Source organism: Stenella coeruleoalba (assembly GCF_951394435.1).
Source record: "Stenella coeruleoalba genome assembly, chromosome: 18".
Lineage (NCBI taxonomy): Eukaryota > Metazoa > Chordata > Mammalia > Artiodactyla > Delphinidae > Stenella > Stenella coeruleoalba.
This window is the reverse complement of record NC_137164.1, coordinates 53,364,242-53,391,035: the sequence shown is the minus strand read 5'-3', so window position 1 is coordinate 53,391,035 and position 26,794 is coordinate 53,364,242. Positions and strand designations below refer to the sequence as shown.

The 26,794-nt window shown below is 35.6% G+C and overlaps 1 long non-coding RNA gene across 1 annotated transcript in view; it reads left to right on the top strand.

Moving 5' to 3' along the window:
* The window catches only part of LOC307176828, a 229,751-nt gene that overhangs the window by 52,721 nt on the left and 150,236 nt on the right, over positions 1-26,794 (top strand). The window contains exon 2 of the long non-coding RNA XR_013824917.1: positions 14,858-14,901. This is a non-coding gene — a long non-coding RNA (uncharacterized lncRNA). The remainder of the gene's footprint in view (positions 1-14,857; positions 14,902-26,794) is intronic.

Sequence of the window (26,794 nt, the reverse complement as noted above, 5' to 3'; positions counted from 1 at the left end):
TGCACCATTGATTATTCATTTCTATATTATGCCAAGAGTCACTCTAGGATGGAAGGTTTCGTAGAATTTGAAAGTATATGAGTTATCGTACCTCACAGTAGTGTAAACTGTAAAACTCAAGAGTCAGTGTCCCAGGTATACATTTATTCTTTTTACTTATATTTTTTATTGTTTAAAAACGTGTTTTTCATGACTTTATTTTTAGAGTAATAATACATTAGTCATGCTATAACAATAATGAATTATGATTAAAATTCAGTATTATATGGAAAACTGACAGGGATAAAAATACAGTTTTAAAACAAATTTATCAAATTGAGTAGAAATAAAGTATAACATTTGCAAATAATTTATGCATAATTTTTTGTGGTTCTACATGAACTAGACCTGAAGAAACTAGCAATGTCAATTAAATATAGTCTTGAATTACTATCAGAAGTTTTTTTTAGAACCAGTTAACTGGATAAATATTTTTAAAATTCACTCAAGTACATAAAAATGTTAAAATCACAACTGGCAGAAACATTTTCAGCTTTACTAGTTGCAACTATGGAAAAAAACATACACTTCCTCAAAAGACTAAATCGAAATATCTGCAAAAATAATTCTCAGAAGGATGTGAGGAAGAAAGAATAAAGTAAACTTGTATTATAGTTAATTTGCTTGATATAACAAATATCATGAATTATAAGAAATTATACCATAAAACACACCAACACTGAGAGAGGTGATTACTTCCTTCCTCATGGCTTCTGGGATAACTTGCCCTGCTTCACCTCTTCCCTCAGTGGGCACTCCTTTTCAGTTTATTTTGCTGATAGTTTTAAATTCAGGGCCTCAGAGTTTGATTAGCTATCAGGACTTCTCTGTTCAGTGTGTTCTCTTGGGGTTCCATGTTCTAAACACTCTCAATTTACTAATGGCTCTCACATTTACACTTCGAGCCCCTAGGTCTCGCCAGATCTTCTATTGATCCACTGTTCATACAAAATCAACTATCTAATAGGAGAAACATCAAAATCAAACTCTTGATCATCCTTCACAAACCCTCTCCTCCCCTGTCATTGCTGATCTCAGTAAGAAATCTAATCGACAGTTCATTCCAAAGCTCCAAAATGCTTAGAGTAATACTTAACTGATCTCTCCTTCCTCTCTCTCTTCACTCACTCACACACATTCATCATTTGTTGACAAAACTAAAAAAATAATCTCTGATGCTCCTATAGGACTGGCCTCTAGCTGCCTATCTCTTGTCATTTTTCTACCCTATTTTCTTCACTCATTCTCTTTCAGTCTAATCAACATCTTTATTGTTCTTCTAAGTTACCAGAAAACACCCAGTTTAGAGATGTTCTACTTGCTGTTTTCTAAGGCTGGAATATAATTCTTTCACATATTTTATGATACAGCTTTTCACGTTATTCAAGTGTCTGATCTGTAAGGCAACTCCTTAGAGATGCCTTCTCTGCCTGTTCTATCCAAAATAACCCGCCTGTTGTGAGTTTTATTTTATTTAATGTTTCCAGTGTAAGTGCTATGAAATACTGATAACTCTCTGGCATTTTATTGTATTTGGGGGTTTTTTTTGTCTGTTGGTTTTGTTTCTACTTCTCCTTTTAGAATGTAAGCTCTGAGAGCAGGAACTTTTTGTTTACTGCAGTTGTTCTCAATTGCCAGACCAGTGTCTAGTGCACTTAGGTGTGCCATTAATGTTTGTTGAATGAATAAATGAGTGAATAGTAGCAGAGGGAATGGTATAATATGAAAAAGGAATTTACTTATGAATACATAAAACTTAATACTGTGTCTACTGTAATTGGTTGTAGGTGAAGATATATCATCATAAAAAAGGAATTTTTATTTATTCTCTATAAATAAATTGGAACTCTTTCCAGTTTGCATTTAATCAGACCTATAGCCGATTATTCATTGTTCTCCTACATCTCTCTTTTGCATGCTGATTTGTAAAACTTCTTTATATATGAAGGAAATAGCTTTTCACTAGTCACATATATTATAAATACATTTATCATTGTCTTTTGCATTTTTATTTTTATATGAATTTTCTTTTATATGTAAAAATGTAATATAGTCAGAATGCATTATTTTTTCCTTTAATGGCTTATGCTTTTTATGACTAGCTTAGAAAACCTCTCACAACCCAAAGATTATTGTTTTTTTAACCTCCATATTTTTTCTTCTTGTAAGTTTTTGGTTACTTATATTAAAGCTTTGATACATTTTATTTTATTTTTAATATAAGGAAGTAGGGCTCCTTATTTTTCTGTCTGCCCTCTTTACCCCATACAGTTTCTCCCTAATTCTTTATCTTAATTTATTTTTTGTTTCTGGATTCTGGACCCTGGAACCACTTCTATTAATATCTGCCTGTTGTACTAGAAATAAGAATAGTAACATTAAATTAAATTGAAGCTTTTAAAAAAGGTAGAGGGCTTCCCAGGTGGCACAGTGGTTAAGAATCCTCCTGCCAATGCAGGGGACATGGGTTCGAGCCCTGGCTCAGGAAGATCCAACATGCTGCCTGTGTACCACAACTACTGAGCCTGTTCTCTAGAGCCCACGAGCCACAACTACTGAGCCCTCATGCTACAACTACTGAAACCTGCGTTGCCTAGAGCCCGTGCTCCACAACAAGAGAAGCCACCACAATGAGAAACCCACGCACCACAACGAAGAGTAGCCCCCACTCGCCGCAACTTAAGAAAGCGCGCACAGCAACTAAGACCCAATGCAGCTAGAAAGAAAGACAGAAACAAAGAATAACAAAAGGTAGAATTTGAAGTGGGTTACCAGAATTCATTTTAGAATGTAAAGAAAAATGGGGAAAACTGTAAAATATTGTACTTATAGCCTTCACCCTAAAAAATGAATCTAGCATTCAATATTTGCAGGTAGAATGGTAGAAGACATATTGTAATACCTTTACCAGCAGAATTTATTGCTTTGTGTTGTCTTCTGAACTGTCCAAGCATGGAGTAAAAGTATTTACATATTACTATACAAAAAAATTTCATTTATGGTTCCATGTGGATTCCAAATCTACAACCAAATTGGTGAATAATTGATTTCCTTATTTCCTAAATTTCGCCCTTCCTTGTCTTTCCATAGGTACTCACTGACGATTGTTTAGTTGATTTGAGCCTTATGTCAGTTGTAAAAGTATGAGGAATGCTATTAAAACAGTGATCCCCAGCCTTGTTGGCACCGGGGACCGGTTTCTTGGAAGACAGTTTTTCCACGGACAGGGCAGGGGGTGGGGGGATGGTTCAGGCGGTAATGCGAGCGATGAGGGACGATGGGCAGCGGCAGATGAAGCTTCGCCGGCTCTCCCACCGCTCACCTCCTGCTGTGCGGCACGGTTCCTAACAGGCTGAGGACCACTACCGGTCCGCAGCTCGGGGGTTGGGGACCCCTGTATTAAAGGATAGGAGAGAATCCACTCAGCTCTGCAAACTGGATTGCAAATAAGATCACTGAAAACATCCCTAGTGACTTTATTTTGGGTGATTTGCCTTGTTTTATATTAGAATGTACTTGAAAGAAAAGGAAGCCAGAATCTCAGTAGATAATTGAATGAAGAACTGTGAAAGGAGTTGCTTATTATGGAAAAAGAATGTGATGTTCTGTCAGGGCTATAGAAGAAGATGGTAGAACGTTGATTGGAGAAACTCAACCAGGATTATATTGATACATTTTATACTGAAATGTATTCCTTTCTTTTTGATAGGAATAGAAATTTCTTCAGGTCTTCTTCATAAAATATAAAAAGATACATTAAAACATTACATTTCGTCAACCTCAGTGTGTAATTTGTATTTAGAAAGGTGTATTTGCTCATGCATTATTTCATTGTGGAGCAGTGCCTTCATGTGCCTTTGGGATGTTGCCTTGAAAATATCCTTATCCTTACTAGTTTATTTTATTAAAAAATGATAAATCAATTGTTAATGCTTAGACATTTCCCCATGTCTGTTTCCTTGCCGATGCCTTAATTTCACCCACAGTGTTAGTTTCATTAATTTTGCTTTTATTATTCTCCCTCCCCTCCCCCCCTTTTTTGTTTGATGTGGGTCAACGATGTCTATGCGAGGTTTCTATTTTTAAGAGGGTTTTCAATGTGGCTGTATCCAGTCTCTACTACAACTATCAGATCCAGTCAGAAAGACAAGTTGGGTTTGAAATATTAGAAAATGCAAATACTGCTTGCTTTAGGAATAACGTCAGAGCCAGGGGGGACCTCAAAGACCAGGGAGCCAAGCCTTCTCCATTTGCAAATAAGGAAACTGAGGCCCAGAGGACCTCAGTCACAGAGCTAGTTCATATCAGAACCCAGACAAGAACCCAGGTCCCCTGACTCCAGCCCAGGGTCCTTACCCCTGATGATATGCTTAAAAGGAAAGGACATCCAAGTTCTCTTCTAGCCCAAATACTCTGGTCTGTAACACAACTTCTCCTTTCCTTCTCCTGCTAGAACAGACCTCAATCAATCATAGAACTCACCAGTGACTTCCTGCCCCTTGGCCAAACATGTGAGGTCTCCCTTCTGGATGGGTCACCTGCACCTACACAGCTGCTAACCTTTTCTTTAGCAGTATGAGCCCCTCCTCGGTATTTCCCTCACTGCTCATTCTGTCTCCCTTATAAAAGAAAAAAAAAAGAAAAACGTTTATATGTTATATATGTATTTGTAATAAATTATGTGCACATAGATGGCTGAAATTGTTTAAAACTTTATAATTACTTAGGAATTATTAATCATAAACACTGATAGTATTTCGAGATGCAGGGAAGCAGAGAAAGGGCGATTGCAAGTAATGTAATAAGAGAAACTACACAAAATACTACACCTGGTTTTACATCTTGGTTTCAATAATCCTTTTCCAATATTTTCACAGGAACTACCATTTTTAAAATGTCAACAAGAAAAGTAAATGTCCATCTGCTTGCTTAGTGTCACAAAACTCACCATTAATCTAATAAACAGCAGTTCTCTAGGCTGGAAAACGTATTTAAAATCTTTCGGAGGCAAATATCTTTTCATGATCATAAATCACTTTCTTTTGAACTCTATCTGAACTCAAATTAGCATAAAAGTATTGAGATGAGCACTGTTTTATAACTCCCATGCGTGAAGCACCTTATCTAGATATTTTAATTTGTCATTTTATAAATAAAACACTTGTTAATAGCATTTAACATAATTTTAATCAACAGTAAAAATAGGAGTGCTTCTCTCACCTGATTTTTGGGTTGTGATTGGCTTGTCGTGTTACTTTTCCTGAAAGACGCGTAAGAAGATTGAACTTTCTTTAGATCTTCAGACTTTTGTTCTCAATATTATGATAGTTCTTAAGTTTCTCAACGTTACTTTTTGTAAAATAGAATAACTGTTTGCTTAATTGTTACTATTTTGATTCAACACTTTATAATAGATTATCACATACACAGAAAATAATTAAAATTGCAACGTTTGGGTTTCTGATACATTACCATAAATTAGATAGAAGCTGAAATTAGGAAAATATGTTTATTTCCACTTTATAAAGCACCAATTTATATAAAATACTAACACTGTAAAAATGTTATTCTTTGGGTTTTCAAAATTATATTAATTTATAATATATTGAGATAAATGGATTCACACCATACTGCACACATGTGCACACATGCACACATACACACAGCCACATATATATGTAACGACTGAACCGAAGTGACTATGTTCAGTGTTGTAACAATGTATTTCCTATAAAAGCAGCTTATTTGTCAACATATATACATATATATATAATTTAAAATGTATGTGCATGGGTATGTATTAATGCACGATGTGCATAGTATGTAGTATATAAAAATAGATCATCATTTTGAACCACAGCTGCATTTAATGCAGTTCTTTTGTGACTTTCAGGTGAATAAAACATATTCACAAAAGTGGTATCAGGACTGGCTTAGTTGCAGAAACTTGTATTACATCACATTTTCTCTGAAACTGGAGTGAACACTAATGACAGTCATGGTGCTTCATTCCTGAGGTTCATCTATAATTTTCTCCAGTATTAACATGTAAAGACACCTGGCTCAGCTGTTAACCTTTATCTGTTTAAGTGGGCATTACATCATCAATTTTCAAATCAAAAAAAGTCAAGCATAGCTGTTGGTGAAAATCCATGTATGTCTTTTCAGTCTCAGCTGTCAGAGTTAGACATTTTGCATGAAATTTTAAACGAATCCATGTACAAAAAACTTGTGTGGTTACCTCAGTACAAATGAGTTTGTTTTTTAAAGTAATGGTGACTATGGCTTATAGATACTTCATTAAGGAAAGCAGCTGATGTAGTCACAGTCTTTGTATTATGTTATATATGTTGACAAACTATAAGATTTATAGAATTTCTTTTGATATTTAGTACTAATACTGACAGTTGTATAATATATTATGGCCATTAGAACACAAATCTAACAGTCTAAGGGCAAATGTACAGTGTTTTTTTTTTAATGCATTGGTGACATTTTTAAATTTTTTTAGATTTTGTGTTTCTCTGTGTTTGATTTTTTTTAACATATTTATTGGAGTATAATTGCTTTACAATGGTGTGTTAGTTTCTGATTTATAAAAAAGTGAATCAGCTATACATATACATATATCCCCCTATCTGCTCCCTCTTGCGTCTCCCTCCCACCCTCCCTATCCCACCCCTCTAGGTGGTCACAAAGCAACAAGCTGATCTCCCTGTGCTATGCAGCTGCTTCCCACTAGCTAGCTATTTTACATTTGGTAGTGTATATATGTCCATGCCACTCTCTCACTTCGCCCCAGCTTACCCTTCCCCCTCCCCGTATCCTGAAGTCCATTCTCTAGTAGGTCTGTGTCTTTATTACTGTCCTGCACCTAGGTTGTTCAGAATTTTTTTTTTTTAGATTCCATATATATGTGTTAGCATACGGTATTTGTTTTTCTCCTTTTTTTTTTTTTTTTTTGCGGTACGCAGGCCTCTCACTGTTGTGGCCTCTCCCGTTGCAGCGCACAGGCTCTGGACGCGCAGGCTCAGTGGCCATGGCTCACGGGCCCAGCCGCTCCGCGGCATGTGGGATCTTCCCGGACCGGGGCACAAACCCGTGTCCCCTGCATCGGCAGGCGGACTCTCAACCACTGCGCCACCAGGGAAGCCCTGTTTTTCTCCTTCTGACTTAACTTCACTCTGTATGACACTCTCTAGGTCCATCCACCTGACTACAAATAATTCAATTTCATTTCTTTTTATGGCTGAGTAATATTCCATTGTATATATGTGCCATATCTTCTTTATCCATTCATCTGTTGATGGACACTTAGGTTGCTTCCATGTCCTGGCTATTGTAAATAGAGCTGCAATGAACACTGTGATACATGACTCTTTTCGAATTATGGTTTTCTCAGGGTATATGCCCAGTAGTGGGATTGCTGGGTTATATGGTAGTTCTATTTTTAGTTTTTTAAGGAACCTCCATATTATTCTCCATAGTGGTTGTATCAATTTACATGACCACCAATAGTTCAAGAGGGTTCCCTTTTCTCCACACCCTCTCCAGCATTTACTGTTTGTAGCTTTCTTGATGATGGCCATTCTGACTGGTGTGAGGTGATACTTCATTGTAATTTTGATTTGCATTTCTCTAATGATTAGTGATGGTGAGCATCTTTTCATGTGTTTGTTGGCAATCTGTATGTCTTATTTGGAGAAATGTCTGTTTAGGTTGTCTGCTCGTTTTTGGATTGGGTTGTTTGTTTTTTTTGTTATTGAGCTGAATGAGCTGCTTGTAAAATTTGGAGATTAATCCTTTCTCAGTTGCTTCATTTGCAAATATTTTCTCCCATTCTGAGAGTTGTCTTTGCATCTTGTTTATGTTTTCCTTTGCTGTGCAAAAGCTTTTAAGTTTCATTAGGTCCCATTTGTTTTTGTTTTTGTTTCCATTTCTCTTATCAGGTGGATCAAAAAGGATCTTGCTGTGATTTATGTCATAGAATGTGCTGCCTGTGTTTTCCTCTAAGAGGTTTATAGTGTCTGGCCTTACATTTAGGTCTTAAATCCATTTTGAGTTTATTTTTGTGTATGGTGTTAGGGAGTGTTCTAATTTCATTCTTTCACATGTAGCTGTCCAGTTTTCCCAGCACCATTTATTGAAGAGACTCTCTTTTCTTCATTGTATATTCTTGCCTCCTTTATCAAAAATAAGGTGACCATATGTGTGTGAGTTTACCTCTGGTCTTTTTATCGTGTTCCATTGATCTATATTTCTGTTTTTGTGCCAGTACCATACTGTCTTGATTACTGTAGCTGTGTAGTAGAGTCTGAAGTCTAGGAGCCTGATTCCTTCAGCTACGTTTTTCTTTCTCAAGATTGCTTAGGCTGTTCAGGGTCTTTTGTGTTTCCATACAAATTGTGAAACTTTTTGTTCTAGTTCCGTGAAAAATGCTATTGGTAGTTTGATAGGGATTGCATTGAATCTGTAGATTGCTTTGGGTAGTATGGTCATTTTCACAATGTTGATTCTTCCAATCCAAGAACATGGTATCTCTCTCCATCTGTTTGTATCATCTTTAATTTCTATTATCAGTGTCTTATAGTTTTGTGCATACAAGTCTTTTGTCTCCTTAGGTAGGTTTATTCCTAGGTATTTTATTCTTTTTGTTGCAGTGGCAAATGGAAGTGTTTCCTTAATTTCTCTTTCAGATTTTCCATCATTAGTGTATAGGAATGCAGGAGATTTCTGTGCATTAACTTTGTTTCCTGCTACATTACCAAATTCATTGATTAGCTCTAGTAGTTTTTGGGTAGCATGTTTAGGATTCTCTATGTATAGTATCATGTCATCTGTAAACAGTGACAGCTTTACTTCTTCTTTTCTGATTTGGATTCCTTTTATTTCTTTTTCTTCTCTGATTGCTGTGGGTAAAACTTCCAAAACTATGTTGAATAATAGTGGTGAGAGTGGACACCTTGTCTGGTTCCTGATCGTAGAGGAAATGTTTTCAGTTTTTCCCCATTGAGAACGATGTTGACTGTGGGTTTGTCATATATGGCCTTTATTATGTTGAGGTAAGTTCCCTGTATGCCTACTTTCTGGAGGGTTTTTATCATAAATGGGTGTTGAAATTTGTCAAAAGCTTTTTCTGCATCTATTGAGATTATCATGTGGTTTTTCTCCTTCAGTTTCTTAATATGGTATATCACATTGATTGATTTGCTTATGTGAAGAATCCTTGCATTCCTGGAATAAACCCCACTTGATCATGGTGTATGATCCTTTTAATCTGCTGCTGGATTCTGTTTGCTAGTATTTTGTTGAGGATTTTTGCATCTGTGTTCATTAGTGATATTGGCATGTAGTTTTCTTTCTTTGTGACGTCTTTGTCTGGTTTTGGTATCAGGGTGATGGTGGCCTCGTACAATGATTTTGGGAGTGTTCCTCCCTCTGCTATATTTTGGAGGAGTTTGAGAAGGATAGGTGTTAGCTTTTCTCTAAATGTTTGATAGAATTTGCCTGTGAAGCCATCTGGTCCTGGGGTTTTGTTTGTTGGAAGATTTTTTTTTTTTTTTTTTTTTTGCGGTACGCGGGCTTCTCATTGTTGTGGGCTCTCCCATTGCGGAGCGCAGGCTCCGGACGCGCAGGCTCAGCGGCCATGGCTCATGGGCCCAGCCACTCTGTGGCATGTGGGATCTTCCCGGACCGGGGCACGAACCCGCGTCCCCTGCATCGGCAGGCGGACGCTCAACCACTGCACACCAGGGAAGCCCTGTTGGAAGATTTTTAATCACAGTCTCAATTTCAGTGCTTGTGATTGGTCTGTATATTTTCTGTTTTTTCCTTGTTCAGTCTTGGAAGGTTGTGCTTTTCTAAGAATTTGTCCATTTCTTCCAGGTTGTCCATTTTATTGTCATAGAGTTGCTGGTAATAGTCTCTCATGATCCTTTGTATTTCTACAGTGTCAGTTGTTATTTCTCCTCTTTCATTTCTAGTTCTGTTGATTTGAGTCTTAACCCCTTTTTTTCTTGATTAGTCTGGCTAGTGGTTTATCAATTTTGTTTATCTTCTCAAAGAACCAGCTGTTACTTTTATTGATCTTTGCTGTTGTTTCCTTCATTTCTTTTTCATTAATTTCTGATCTGATCTTTATGATTTCTTTCCTTCTGGTAACTTTGGGGTGTTTTTTGTTCTTCTTTCTCTAATTGCTTTAGGTGTAAGGTTAGGTTGTTTATTTGAGATGTTTCTTGTTTTTTGAGGTAAGATTATATTCCTGTAAACTTCCTGCTTAGAACTGCTTTTACTGCATCCCATAATTTTTGGCTCGTCGTGTTTTCATTGTCATTTATTTCTAGGTATTTTTTTTATATCCTCTTTGATTTCTTCAGTGATCTCTTTGTTATTTACTAGTGTACTATTCAGCCTCCATGGGTTTGTATATTTTACAGATTTTTTCCTGTAATTGATATCTAATCTCATAGCGTTGTGGTCGGAAAAGATACTTGGTATGATTTCAATTTTCTTAAATTTACCAAGGCTTGATTTGTGACCCAAGATATGATCTGTTCTGGTGAATGTTCCATGAGTGCTTGAGAAGAAAGTGTATTCTGTTGTTTTTTGATGGAATGTGCTAAAAATATCAATTTAGTCCATTTTGTTTAATGTATCATTTAAAGCTTGTGTTTTCATATTTATTTTCATTTTGGATGATTTGTCCATTGGTGAAAGTGGGGTGTTGAAGTGCCCTACTATGATTTTGTTACTGCCGATTTCCCCTTTTATGGCTGTTAGCGTTTGCCTTGTGTATTGAGTGCATAAATATTTACAATTGCTATATATTCTTCTTGGGTTGATCCCTTGATCATTATGTAATGTCCTGTTTTGTCTCTTGTAATAGTCTTTATTTTAAAGTCTATTTTTTTTGATATGACAGTTGCTGCTCCAGCTTTCTTTTGATCTCCATTTGCATGGAATATCTTTTTCCATCCCCTCACTTTCAGTCTGTATGTGTCCCTAGGTCTGAAGTGGGTCTCTTGTAGACAGCGTATATATAGGTGTTGTTTTTGTATCCATTCAGCCAGTCTGTGTCTTTTGGTTGGGGCATTTAATTCATTTACATTTAAGATAGTTATCAATATGTATATTCCTGTTACCATTTTCTTAATTGATTTGGGCTTGTTATTTTAGATGTTTTTCTTCTGGTGTTTCCTGCCTAGAGAAGTTCCTTTAGCATTTGTTGTAAAGCTGGTTTGGTGGTGCTGAATTCTCTTAGCTTTTGCTTGTCTGTAAAGGTTTTAATTTCTCCATCAAATCTGAATGAGATCCTTGCTGGGTAGAGCAATCTTGGTTGTAGCCTTTTCCCTTTCATCACTTTCAATATGTCCTGGTACTCCCTTCTGGTTTCAGAGTTTCTGCTGAAAGATTAGTTGTTAATCTTATTGGGATTCCCTTATATGTTATTTGTTGTTTTTCCCTTGCTGGTTTTAATATTTTTTCTTTGTATTTAATTTTTGATTGTTTGATTAATATGCATCTTGGTGTGTTTCTCCTTGGGTATATTCTTTATGGGACTCTCTGCACTTCCTGGACTTGATTGTTTCCTTTCACGTATTAGGGAAATTTTCAACTATAATCTCTTCAAATATTTTCTCAGTCCCTTTCTTTTTCTCTTCGTCTTCTGGGACCTCTATAATTCGAATGTTGGTGCATTTAATGTTGTCCCAGAGGTCTCTGAGACTGTCCTCAATTCCTTTCATTCATTTCTCTTTATTCTGCTCTGTGGTAGTTATTTCCACTATTTTATCTTCTAGGTCACTTAACTGTTCTTCTGCCTCATTTATTCTGCTATTGATTCCTTCTGGAGAATTTTTAATTTCATTTATTGTGTTGTTCATCATTGTTTGTTTGCTCTTTAGTTCTTCTAGGTCCTTGTTAAACATTTCTTTTTTTTTTTTTTTTTCTCCATTCTATTTCCAAGATTTTGGATCATCTTTACTGTCATTACTCTGAATTCTTTTTCAGGTAGACTGCCTATTTGCTCTTCATTTGTTTGGTCTGGTGGGTTTTTGCCTTGCTCCTTAATCTGCTATGTGTGTCTCTGTCTTCTCATTTTGCTTAATTTACTGTGTTTGGGGTCTCCTTTTCTCAGGATGCAGGTTCGTAGTTCCTATTTTTTTTGTGTGTGTGTGTGGTACGCGGGCCTCTCACTGTCGTGGCCTCCCCCGTTGTGGAGCACAGGCTCCGGATGTGCAGGATCAGCGGCCATGGCTCACGGGCCCAGCCGCTCCACGGCACGTGGGATCCTCCCGGACCAGGGCACGAACCCGTGTCCGCTGCATCGGCAGGTGGACTCCCAACCACTTTGTCACCAGGGAAGCCCGTTCCTATTGTTTTTGGTGTCTGCCCCCAGTGGCTAAGGTTTGTTCAGTGGGTTGTGTAGGTTTCCTGGTGGAGGGGACTGGTGCCTGTGTTCTGGTGGAAGAGGCTGGATCTTGTCTTTCTGGTGGGCAGGACCACATCCAGTTGTGTGTTTTGGGGTGTCTGTGACCTTATTATGATTTTAAGCAGCCTCTCTGTTAATGGATGAGGTTGTGTTCCTGTCTTGCTAGTTGTTTGGCCTAGGGTGTCCCGCACTGTAGCTTGCTGGCTGTTGAGTGGAGCTGGGTCTTAGCGTTGAGACGGAGATCTCTGGGGGAGCTTTCACCATTTGATAGTACATGGAGCTGGGCGGTCTCTTGTGGACCAGTATTCTGAACTCAGCTCTCTCACCTCAGAGTCACAGACCTGACACCCTGCCGGAGCACCAAAACCCTGTCAGCCCCACAGCTTTCCACTTTCCAGGTACACATCTGAGCAAGGCTGAATAGCTTCATTTTAAGTTACAGTCCAGAAGTTAAAGGAGGGTAGCCAGGCGGAGGAGGGGAGCCATGCTAACTGAACCTGTCAAGTGCGGGAGCCGCAACAGCAGTGGCCAGTTCCGCGAGTGGCTGCACCACGGCAGCTTCTCTGGCTACACCTGGACCTCATAGCTGCACCCATAATTTTTATTACTGATATATTTACAAGATTTATACCTTACTATATCTTCTTTTCTCTGGTATACACACACACACACACACACACACACACACACACACACACACACACACATACACATGCATACACACACACACAAACATAGCCATAACACATTAACACACACATTTTATTTTTCAAAGTATGGTGGTCTCTTTTTTGCAAAATAGAATCATGCTGTAGGCGTTAATCTGAAATTCATTTGCTTTGCCTGACAATATATACTTGATATACTTGAAATTCAGTCTAATTCTATTGATTAAAAAGTAAATATATTAAGAAATTTATTAAACACTTGTATGTCTAAATACACACATTCTATGTATATTGTGTGTTTGTGTCTATATATATGTGTATAAATGATTTTAGGTAAAAAAGATTATACTATGTAAAGACATATGGGATTTTCTTGTAGCAAATATTTTCCTCTTTACATTAACCCTTCTCCCATTTCTTCCTATTTTCTTGACTCCTCCCTTAATCACCATTCCCCCTACCCCAATCCAGATGATTATCTTTCTGTGCTATTTCTATGCACTTACAATTGCTGATTCTAGGGGAGAAGCTAAGATCTGCATTTATCATATGGATTCTGGATAAGAGACTACCAGTGAGAGGCTCTTGCATGCTATTTGGAAGATTGAAGAGTAACAGAGGCCATTATTCTTTAGCTACAGGTGTAGAAAGACTTGTAGAAAGATATAAAATGTACAGCTGCTTTCTCCTGAGTGTTTGTGGACTGCTGGCTAGGGGATTCAGGCTCATAAAGTTACTAGCAGCTTCTCTGATTGTGTAAGCCCTTTACTGCGTTTATTGTAACACTTTGTACGTGGAATCCATAGAGTGTCTTACGTTTTCAACATGCACACATACATACAGGAATTTCACCATTGTTAGTTTTCAAAAAATATTACCAACAAGGGTTAGATTATAGATACTTCTCTTTATCTTATTTTTCTTATTCAGCCATTCCTCATAAAAATCCTTCAAGTTACTTGTTTGAGTTTTAATATAAGAACTACAGTGTACAGTATGGTTGTAACATAGTTACTCATGCCTGTATTGTATTAATGGGCATTTATTTTCATTTACTTCGTTAAATGATTATTTGAAATCGCATGGTAATGATCATTTTACATATATTCTTGCATCTTTGTCTTTTGACTTCTATGAATATATCCCCAATAATGGATACATGGTATGTAGGTGTATGTGTGAGGGTTTTTTTGTATTTTAATATATGTTGCAAGATACTTTTTGTAAAATATAACCTTTTAAGTGTCCACCAGCAATAAATAAAAGTGCCCATGTTACTTTATTCCCACACTCACTAATAATATTTTTCTGTTTTAACTTTTCCCAGTGTAATGGATGTGATTGATATTTCACCCTCATTTTATTTCTATGACTAATTGTGACTTTGAATACATTTTAATGTTAGTTAGCAACTTGAATTGGCTATTCAGTGAATTTTCTCTATTTTATCTTATTTTTCCTTTGGCATCTTTTCTTTTTGGTGAATATTTAAGCATTTTTGGTATAGTTTTAGATCTAGTCATTCATCTGCAGCTAGCATTGCAGTTTTTAAACTGAAGTATTTGTTTTTGATTTTTGTCATGTTCTGCTCTAGAAAGCCATATATTATATATAAACATATAAATATATATGTGTATATATATGAATATATATATGTGTGTCTGTATATGTATATATATACACACACACACACGTATATAACTGTTTTTTTCTCTTCCAGCTTCGTGATTCTCATGTTGAAGATCTTCACTACCCTAGGGTTGGGTAAGTAGTCCCTTAAAGCTTTTTAGTGTTTAATTTTATGTTGACTTGCAGCTTGTAAATAGGTCTTTTGGAAAGTAGAAATATGATATTAGCACAGCAATAAAGTTGAAATAAGGTATGGTCTAAGGACAAGATACGCTGTTCCTGGAGTGACTTTATAGAAACCCACAGGTCTCAGCTATTCATATACAGAATTATGTTGTACATGGCTGCTTGTTATTGTGAAAATATAAAAATTGCTAGTGACTGCAGAGGAACACACAATTCTCCTGGATGAAACATATACCAAAATAACCTAGTACAAATGGAGTATGTGAGAGTTTCATGGGTAAAGTCAGTGAAGAGGAGAGAAATGGATACATTTCTGATTGGGGAGATTAGGGTAAGTTTTATTTCAGATTTTATTTGAAATGATATTATTTGTGTGTGTGTTACACACCCAGAGGAACAACAGTGTGGGTTTAGATGATAACTCAATTGCAGTTGTTGACTACAAAAATAAGTTCAACTTCAGATGGAGGTTTCCTAATAGAATATCTGTTATGCAAAATAAATTTCTCTTGCCTCCTTCTTTTCCCTGAAAACAGTATTTCACACTAAAACTACTTGTTTTTCTAGGTTTAAAATTGATGTCACCAATTACTCTGAATTAAAGATGATTTAGAAAATATTTGCTTTTAGGTATAATTCTAAACATAATCGTTTTTAAAATATTACTTAAATTTTGAAGAGTATTAGTTATTGATACAACAAACGTAGATAGCTCTTTATATTTGTTTTAAAAATATATTATCATTTCAAATACAACGTAAAAATAAATTTTATTAATATATGCATTGTAAATTTGAGTGAGAAAACTATTTCATTGCATATTGGCAGCTTAGGAAATAATACAGTACTTTTTAAAATATAACCATGTAATCATTATTTTAAATAGATTATACATTTTAAATGTGATTTGGTTTTATTAATGTTAAAGACAAATATGCACAGATTTACCATGCACATATTTACATGCAGAATTAAGTTTATGATATTACTTTTGTTATTTAATCCATTTTTCAATAAGATTGAATGTTAGCTTAGAATTTAGGCTCATGTTTGGAGAAAAGTTACTGGTGAAAATAGTCCTCTTCTTAGCTGTGTCTACTTCAGTATTTTTTTTAAGGTAAAGGAAGAAGTGAAGTATTTTGATGATCTGTCACTGAAATCGAAAGTGAAAAGGAAAGTTCTGTGAATGAGTTCTAACTTAAGATTTCAAGAACTTAATTAAATGATTCCAAAGATTTCAAAGAAGAGATCAGATTCTAGGAATTCTGTTAAATTTGTGCACACTGAAAATGTGCACAGAATAATTAAAACACTATGTTTTGTTTTTATAGAAGATAATAGAGTGAAATATGCACATTAATTTGGAAGGTTGATTAGTCAGGTATATTTCATTATTAATTATTTGAACACTAAGTAGAAAAACAGACCCTGGACACAAAACTAAGGTTAACCTGAGTTTTCTGTTAATTATAACAGGTTAAAAACTTAAAAAGAAAATAGCTTTTTGTCAGTGCTATGAGAAAAGATATAAATTTCATATATTTATAATAAAACATTTCACTTGACTATGTCACCTTACGGGTTTGCTGCTACTTTTCCATCTTAACATACAGAAAATTATGTATTACTCTTTATTTTTATGTATTTACCATTGGTTTCTAAATTTATATAACTACATTAATGATAGGATTAGAATTTGACTAATTAATGTACTTTAAAATATTTTATTTAACAGAAATTTGTATAGTTAATGAAGACCTACTGAAGAAAATGAGATTTTTCCTCTAGTGATAATTCCTTTCAGTTATAGCCCTATTTTTTACTTATTATGTAAAAAAAAGAAACAAAAAACTATAAAAATCTTTACCAGTGTAACAAAGTTCATACTTAACAGCAACAGAAATTATTGTAGCCTAGTTAAGCAGAAGATAAATGTATTAAAGGATATGAGATAAAGTGGGGAACCCTTTGGAAGTGCAGGAAATTAGGTTTATAGAATGCATAGCCAGAAACTGTGTGCAAATAATTCCATGGCTGCCTTCTGTTAAGATCATACAGAACCAGCTTCATCATGGCTGTGCATGGGGCATGTCTCCCTCTTCTTCCTCTGCAAGTGAATGTCTCTAACTCCCCCTCCCTCAGTTGATGCTATAGATAACAGCTCTTTCTTCATGCCACTCCCCTTCAGACTGAAATCTCTAGTGTAGGCTTCTGATTGGCTGACACAGGTCACATGCCTGTGCCATAAGTGCACAGCATTCTGCGAAAGCAAGTGTGTAGCTTCTGTCTTAAAGTGAGACTCACAAGTTGGAAAATGTAAATACGTAAAGGATGTTCAGATGGTGAAAGAATGAAAAACATCCACTAACAATGCAAAAGTAAAATCCCAGCCTTAAGAAGGTAACCTGTAATATTTTATTCTATGTATTATATGTGAACTAGCAGACTAGACATTTAGCCAGGTTCTTTATTTTTCTGGAAATATTACTTGAGCTTATAAAGTCATGAAAATAGAATACTCATGGCAAATGCAGACTGACACAACCATTCAAAACATAGTAAAAACATACTGAACTCCTTTTTGTCGTTCATGTTATTTAGTATAAAAATATTGTTATAAAAAGGCACTAAAATATTTTTCTTATTTATTTGGCATAATTGTAGTTTACCATAATACGTATGTGGGTGAAACCTGGATTAAATTGGCCTGTACTCCCAATCTGGTTGTGCCATTTACTAGCCCTGTGACTTTGGACAAGTTAGTAAACTAATCTGAGGCTCAGTTCTTGAGGTGAGAATTGAAGGAGGAGATGGGGGCAGCAGTGTTAACAGGAGGAAGAGACTTTCAGGAAGCCATGAGCATAAGGGCAAACGTGCTGAGTTAGGAAAGAACCTATTGTGTTTGAACAGCATAAGAAGGATGGCAGGGCACACTGATTAAGAAAGACGAAATTTTGGAAAAGTAACTTGTAGTTGAGACTTCATTCCAGGTGCAAAGAGAAGATGCTGGGGGATTAACACACAGGAGTGACATGACTGGACTTATATTTTTTAAAATATCCTCAGGGGCTTCCCTGGTGGCACAGTGGTTGAGAGTCTACCTGCCGATGCAGGGGACACAGGTTCGTGTCCCGGTGCGGGAGGATCCCACGTCCGCAGAGCGGCTGGGCCCGTGAGCCATGGCCTCTGAGCCTGTGCGTCCGGAGCCTGTGCTCCGCAGCGGGAGAGGCCACAGCAGTGAGAGGCCCGCGTACTGCAAAAAGAAAAATATATATATATCCTCAGGCTACAGTACAGAGATGGGTTATAGGATATGCAGAAATGAATGAAGACCGTTCAGAGAGGCACTGTTACCGTCTTATATGAAGGACGGCTTGGATTAGCATGGTAGGGAATATGGATTTGAGATAAATCTACTTTTGAAATCTTATAAGAGTTTGTTGAACATCTAGTCTGTGTCAGTCTTGTGACTAAAACAATGGTTGCTTTTGGAGATTGTGACGGACATAGTGATGGGCCCCACAGACTCTGTCCGCCTTCCTTAAAGAAAGACGTGTTGCACCAGCTGTGGAGGATGCTGTCAGCAGATGGCCTTCAGCTTTATCCTCTTCATGGGTTGTTTCAAGTGCAAAGAGCCACCTCCTCCAAGGTCACACTCTTAGGGATGGTCCATATTCAGTGACGGATCAAGTCAGAGTTATAAAGTCTTGTATTCCCGTGGTTTGGGTTGAGAATGTCAGGCCTGCATTATAGCTGCACTTCTCTCTTTGCTCAGTCCTCCACAGATGACGGATGATCTCAGTGGCACCCCCTGATAAACATCCTGGATGCTAAATCCTGTCTCACAGTCTGTTCTAGAAAACCCAAACTGTGACAAATAGTATGGAAGTCAGAGATAATGAAAGAAAGAAGGAATGGTGGGGGATGATTTATAGGTGTTTTACTTACTCTATTTTATAGGTTCCTATGACATTTCTGAAATGAGGAATATTGGGGGGAAATAGAGGTTAGATTTTAACTCAAATACTGTTTTACAGATGTTGAACTTGAGTTTGCCTGTGTGACACATTAGTATGAAAACTATTTGGTAGCAGACTCTATGAGTTTACATCTCAGGAGATATATTACAATGGGTTATGCATGTGGGAAGGTCCAGAATTTGGATAGTATTTATAATGATGGAATAGATGGGATAACCCAGGAAGTGTGTGCAGGTAAAGATGAGAAGGACAAAGAATAAACCTTATATCAAACTGAAGTTTAAATGTTGAGAAGTACTTCTGGTATCAGCTTAGATATGAAAAGAGCTTTAGAAATTGTTATTTCTATCCCTACATCAAGAAAAGACTGGACAAACAGGAAAAAGCAACTTTTAGGGGGTTTATAAGAGAACTTAGGTTGCAGGGAACACCTTCACTCTAAAATCCAGGAGAAAAGTACATTTAGAGAGAGACATACAGCAACTGCTTACATGAATGAATTGCTGGAGGCTGACTGTGGATTAGAGTGGTAGTGAGAAACTCCTAGGGGCCCTCACATATTCTCATGGACTTTTCCTCCAGGGACCCACCAGATTCTTGTGGTGTTTACCCCCAAGAAAGATCCCCTCATTACTCTGGACCTGGGAGGGAAAGACTAACTATTGTGAAACATACCTAGAAATTTCTCTGTAGCAAGGTGCTGCTCTACAGAGAGAAAAGATTTTGCCAGAGCACAATTCTGAAGTTTTATATCAGCCAGGAGTACAGGAATTCCATCCCACTCAAACCCCCTGCAGCCTTCCTCTCTAACCTAAAAGAAAAAGAAGAAGAAAAAAAAAACCTAGTCAAAAGGGGGCATGGACTTAAGGAAATGGACTGGGAAAGAGGTAGACAGGAAAGGAAGTGTGAGGCAGAAGGAAGTAAAACCTGTGTAAGCAAGGGAAGGGTCAGACCCTTGTTAAGGCCACAGGTCAAGACATAGAACCAGCAAGGTCTGGGCAAGTCTGGAGGATTCTAATTGGAAGAGTATAGACCCCCACCCTACCCACCACATTATATAACCATGTCAAGGTAGCTCCAGTATAACTGCATTTCAGCTAAAAAACCTGCAAGGCACAACTCCCCCTGACCATCAGTTTATAGGGAAGTCCATCAACTTACAAAAAAAAAAAAAGCAGTGTGAAGAGACACAGCTATCATGAGAACAAGACTTAGATATGATAATGGTGTTGGAATTATCAGTCAAGAATACCATGATTAATATGTTGTGAGCTCTAATGTAAAAAGAAGACGACATTCAAGAACTGACAGATAATGTAAGCAGAGTTAGAAAACTCTAAGAAATAAGCAAAAAAAGGGTTAGAAATTAAACAAAATGTAACAGAAATGAAGATTGGCTTCAGTGGACTAAGTGGTAAACTCAACACAGCCAAGAAAAATATCACCAAACTAGAATACAAATCAGTAAAAAGTCACAGACTAGAATGGAAAGAGAATGAATAATGAAAAAAACAAAATCAAACAGAAGATGAAAGGCTGTGGGACAATATCAAAAAGTGTAACATATGTGTAACTGAAGTACCACAAGGATAAGGAAAAGAGAATGAAGAAGAAATATTTAAAGAAGTAGTATCAGATGACTTTGCAAAATTACTACAAGACACCAAACTAAGTATACAGCAAGCTTTGGGAGCACCAAATATAAATAAATCAATACCAGTAAATCTGTACCTAGGCCTATCATATTCAAGCTGTAGAAAACTGCAAAGAGAAACTCTTGAAGGAAGCTAGAGAATTTAAAAATGCCTTATAGAGGAACCGAGGATGAAGACGACAGCAGACTTCTCATCAGAGACATGCAAGTAAAAAGAGAAGAATGAAGTAGTTAAGATGGTGGCAGGAGTTGGGGGGAGACACCAATCTAGAATTCTGTATCAAGAGATAGTATCCTTTAAAACAAAACTGAGAGAATTTATTACCAGAAAATTTATCATTAAAGAAATGTTAAGTTATTCAGGCAGGATGCAATTGAAGCAGGTCAGAATCTTGGATCTATATAATGAAAGGAAGAGCATCAGAATACTGGAAGGAATATTGAAGGTCAAATAACATCTTTTATGTTTTGTATTCTTAACTGATCTAATAAAATAACTGTTTTTAAGCAATAGTGTGACAACGTATTACATGATTTAAGAAACAAATGAGAGCAGTGTCTCAAGGAATGGAGGGGAGAAATTGGGAGGACTCTGGAGGTACCTGGACTACACATGAAACGAAATAGTGTTAATTTGAGGATGAATTTAGATTAAAGTGTGCATTGTAAACTCGTGGGAAACCACAAACTTTTTTTAAAAGAAGTGTAATTGACTTTCTAAGAGAAACGATACACTGGAATAACATAAAATGCTCAATTAAAACAGGAGAAGGCAGAAGAAGAAATAAAAGAAAGTAATCAATACAAAAGAGTTATAAAGATGATAGATAATTATCCAAATATATCAATAATCACTTTACTAAATATGAAAAGTTTAAAAACACTAATTTGAAAATTTTATCCTGTGGTTATCATTTCTGGGGAAGTAGAAATAATATAAGAATAAATTGTGATGTATTCTAGGCTAGGGAACTTACACATATTTCCTGTGTCATAAAAGGGATAACAAATATCAAAGGCAATGCTCATGTCCAAGGAATAAATCGTCAACCACTAAACTATAGAGCTTATATCTCGAACTAGGTTTCTTGGAAGAGCCTAAACTTTAAAAGTTGGAAGTTTGTTAATATGTTGAGGTCTGGACACCAGAGCTTCCTATCTACCCATGCTTTTGACTTAACCAGAGGTAGAACTTCTTTCTTCCTAATTATATCTTATTATTATCTTGATTATATCTTTCTTAGTAAAAAAGTATACTCATGCAATTTTAAACCATGACCCATTAAATTTTCCTTTATTAAATATACTTGGATTTAATATATGCTCACACATAGAGAATCTACAGTGTTGGTGAGGCTGAGTACTGATTATCACTAATGAATATCAAATTTCATGAGTGACTGGCAAACCATGCTTAGTATATATACTGTGGCTGGAAACTTTTAAGTGAAGATTAAGTAGAGACAGTGTTCACAATGACCTCAAATGAAATAGCAAAACATGATTAAACATGTTTAGTAAGAAGAGGCAAAAATCTTAACATGGGTTAAAATTACCAAAATATGTTAATAATTGAGATCCATGCTATATTCGTATTATTCACACACATATGTATCTAAGACTTATGCAGGCATTTCTATGGCTTAATGCTAAATACTTCTGTGAAAATTTAAGAATACTCAGCATACAAAGTGGAAGTCATAATTAATATTTTATAAAGCTTAAACAGTCTCTTAATCTCTACAGTTATAAAAATTAAAATTAACATTCCTACCTAGACTAAGTTAGAAAATAGCTCTTTAGTCGATGGTCAAATTACTTTTTTTTTATTAACAGAGCATAATCTTTTCTTCTCTGAAATGTATCATTAAGATTCATTTAAAATGAAATATTCATTCAGATATAATTTGCTTCAAGAGACAGACAAGGAGCCTCATTAGTTTTTCATACATAATGTCAATTTGAACTAAGCCACTGTCTTTCAAGAGTCATAATAGGGGAAGGTGTTTAAGACTGGGGAGTGTTTCTTATAACAATTCTGAGACTAACCACTTCCTTTATACTAGACGCTGTTATCTGTGTTTTTTAATTCCTTTAATTTTCACAAAAACTTTATGACATAATTATTCATTTGTAGACTTAGGCACCTAGTGTAATGGTGGAACTTGGATTTCACCTTTGGCTGAGTGCAGAGTCTGTGCTGTTTTAACCAACCTTCAGTCCAGTAATGCCCCCCTCCCTCCCAGTTCTTATTTATTTATACTACCTCTAACTGTATGTAACTAAAATTCACTTAGGATTTTAATATTATTATTTAACATATATATTAGGGAAGACTTATTTTCCAAGAATAAGGAATCCATATTTCTTCTTCTGAATAACAAAAATAGTATGTGGACTTTAAAATTTGTGTTAATGCATTTTCAATCAGCATGTTTGCTTACTATTTCATTTGGTATACATTTCATACCATTTTAAAATTATAGAATGTGTCATATTTGGTAGAATACCTTGATTCAGTATCATGAAAGGTCATATTCATAAATTTCTTAATGTTAGTAAAAGCTAAAGTTCAAAAAATGATCTTAGCCAAACCTCTATAGAGGAAATTTGAAATGAATTTCCAGTTAATACTTGTAAGGTCGGAAACTCAGATGACTTTTTGCTGTCAGGTTAAACGTGACAGAAAAATAAAAGGAAAGAATCTTTGAAAATAGCTTAAATATATTATTTCAATTAAAGTACTTTATTTCTCATAACAGACTAAAGTTGTGTCCTGAAAATGTTAATAAATTTTATTTTAAGAACCTGCATTTTTACTTGTTATCAAGTGAAATAAATAGATGGAAAGGTGGTGTTTTTAAAACAAATCAGTAAAGAGTCACAAACTAGTTTCCTATGTGATTCTGTTGCACAGGAAATCTTAGGAAGTAATGAATATGCTAGTCAGGTAAATTTGGGATTTGGGATGGCAGAGAATTAATGTGACTGATACAAATCATCAGGGCACACTGGAGATATCTTCTAATCATGAGGCTAATTACTCTCCTGGCTGTTTCTAATCCCCTGATTTGTTTGATGAGAGGCACTGGTTGTGTAGCAGTGTTTGGGGACAGAGACTTGACTGCTGTAAAAGGCAGTTGATTGGAGCAGGAAAGGTCCCTAGGAGATGCTCAACCAAAATGGTTGGGAAAAATGTTGAGTATCTATCACATGTAAATGTATGGATATGAATTGAATGAGAAAAAGGAAACTCTGGATTCTGAAATGGGTTTATCTAAACTATAAAGACTAATGCTTATTTAAAATGGATCAGGGTTTATCCAGGAAATTTCAAGGAAAAATAAGGAAGATCTGTAAGAACAAATAAGGAATGGAGGTTAGGTGGCTACTTACAGAAAGTAGGCAAACGTGAAAAATCAGTGAATTTCCAAGTCAAAGTAAAGCAGTCACGTGGTTGAAAAATAAGTGAATGAAAACATGGCAAGGTCAAGGCCTTCCTAGGCATTTTTAAGACCAAGAGCTGAGTTCATTGAGAGATTTATAAATTGCATTGCCTTAACAGTGAAATGCCTCAAGATTTTACCAATAGCTGTTATGTATAAATCCCTCCTAGGTGTAAAGAAGCAATGACTTTAAGAAAAATACCACTTGGAGTAATGTGAGGTATCAAAGGGAAGACCAGAAATACAGCTTATTTCATACAAAGGCAAACCATGTTTATTTTTAGTTTTTGTACCAATATCTGTCTGTGAAAGAAAAGGATTACATATTTCTATTGTTACCATTATGCTTTCTTAAAATTTTTTATTTTTAGAAATTTAATACGTTAAGTATTAATCAATGGATTAAATAATACATTAAGTAATACTTAATAGATAATACATTAAATGACTCTTGATATGGTAGGAAATACATTTTTCATTGATTTCTTACAAGCAGCCAAAAAGGAAAGATTTTCATAAGTTGGTGGATTCAGCAAATAGTAGAAAATTTGTTATCCTTTCCTCAGTCTCCTCCTGAAGTGAATTCAAGGACTTAGAGCCAATATCTATATATGTAGAATCAAGCATTTTCTTGTGTGTGATAAATAGGCACGTTTTGAATTTCTACGGATTATCTACATTTTCTTAAAATGCAGAGAGTTTACAATAATAATTTATATACACAGTGGAAAACATAATTTTTTTAACAAATTTCTGATGGACTAAGCATAACAGGGATGTTAGTACTTTTAAAGACCTGACACCTCTTTATCTTTTTTTCCATTGCTGATATAAGGGCAAGATGTATCTTGCTTTCTGATGCAGTTCCCATACCCGCCACGTGTCATGGTAATTGGCCAGGAAGACTCACCTTTGTATTTCTGCAGTGTCAGTTGTTACTTCTCCTTTTTCATTTCTAATTCTATTGATTTGAGTCTTCTCCCTTTTTTTCTTGATGAGTCTGGCTAATGGTTTATCTATTCTGTTTATCTTCTCAAAGAACCAGCTTTTAGTTTTATTGATCTTTGCTATTGTTTCCTTCATTTCTTTTTCATTTATTTCTGATCTGATTTTTATGATTTCTTTCCTTCTGCTAGCTTTGGGTTTTTTTTTATTCTTCTTTCTCTAATTGCTTGAGGTGCAAGGTTAGGTTGTTTATTCGAGATGTTTCCTGCTTCTTAAGGTGGGCTTGTATTGCTATAAACTTCCCCCTTAGAAGTGCTTTTGCTGCATCCCATAGGTTTTGGGTTGTTGTGTCTCCATTGTCATTTGTTGCTAGGTATTTTTTTATTTCCTCTTTGATGTCTTCAGTGATCACTTCGTTATTAAGAAGTGTATTGTTTAGCTTCCGTGTGTTTGTATTTTTTACAGATCTTTTCCTGTAATTGATATCTAGTCTCATAGCGTTGTGGTCAGAAAAGATACTTGATAGAATTTCAGTTTTCTTAAATTTACCAAGGCTTGATATGTGACCCAAGATATGATCTATCCTGGAGAATGTTCCATGAGCACTTGAGAAGAATGTGTATTCTGTTGTTTTTGGATGGAGTGTCCTATAAATATCAATTAAGTCCATCTTGTTTAATGTATCATTTAAACCTCATTTTCTTGATTACAGTAGCACAATGATAAGTCTTTAAGTTAGTATAAGGTACTTAACTTTGATCATCTTCAAAATTATTTTTTCTATTTAAGGCTGCTTACAGTTCCATATAAATTTGTGAATAAGGTGCTGAAATTTTGACTAGAATTGTTTTGAATATATATATATCCTTTTGGGGGAAATTGATGTCTTAACCAAAGTTTAGTCTTTCACTTATAGTTTGTTATTTTCAATGTAGAGGTCTTGTATATATTTTGTTAAGTTTATTCCGAAGTGTTTCATATTTTTTATGCTATTGTGAATGGTATTTCTAAATTTCAATTTCCAATTGTTTTTTGTATACAGAGATACAATAGACTTTTGTATATTGGGTTTGTATCTGTCAACTATTCTAAACTTCTCTGTTCTAGTAATGTTTCTGTGGACTCCTTGTGGATATTCTACAGAGAAGATCATGCTATCCGAGGCAAAAACAAACATAGTTTTGCTTATTTCTTTTCATTCTCTATGTAGTTTGTTTCTTTCTCTTGTCACATTGCAGTGGCTGTGACCTCTAGAACAATGTTGAAATACAGTGGATACCAATGGACATCTTTGACTTGTTTCTGATCTTAGAAGGAAAGCATTCAGTCTTTATGATGCAAGTGCTAAGATTTTCACAGATGCTCTTTATAAGGATGCAAACATTTTCTCTGTTCCTAGGGTTGTTTTTAATAGTATTTTTATTATGAACAAGTAGTGGATTTTATTAAATGCTTTTTCTGTGGTTGTATATAATTTTATTTTTTAATTTGTTTATATGATAAATTTTATTGATGAATTTTTAAATATTTGGCCAATCATGCAACCCTGTATCACCCTACTTTTCACAGGATCATATCCTTCATTCATTACCTTTAAGTGGATTTTTTTGCTTATTATTTATTAACTTTTACACTTCATTTTTTAAAGATGTTCTTATTGGTGTAGTCTGATACAAGGTACTCTGCTGTAGTCGGAAGCAGTAGTCCTCCAATTTGCAGTACTTCCAGTTTGAGAAAGCTCTGGTTCCCCCACCATCCAAGTAACTCTTCCAATGATGTGTTCAGGATACTTCTAACCCACTAATTAGCCACAGCTT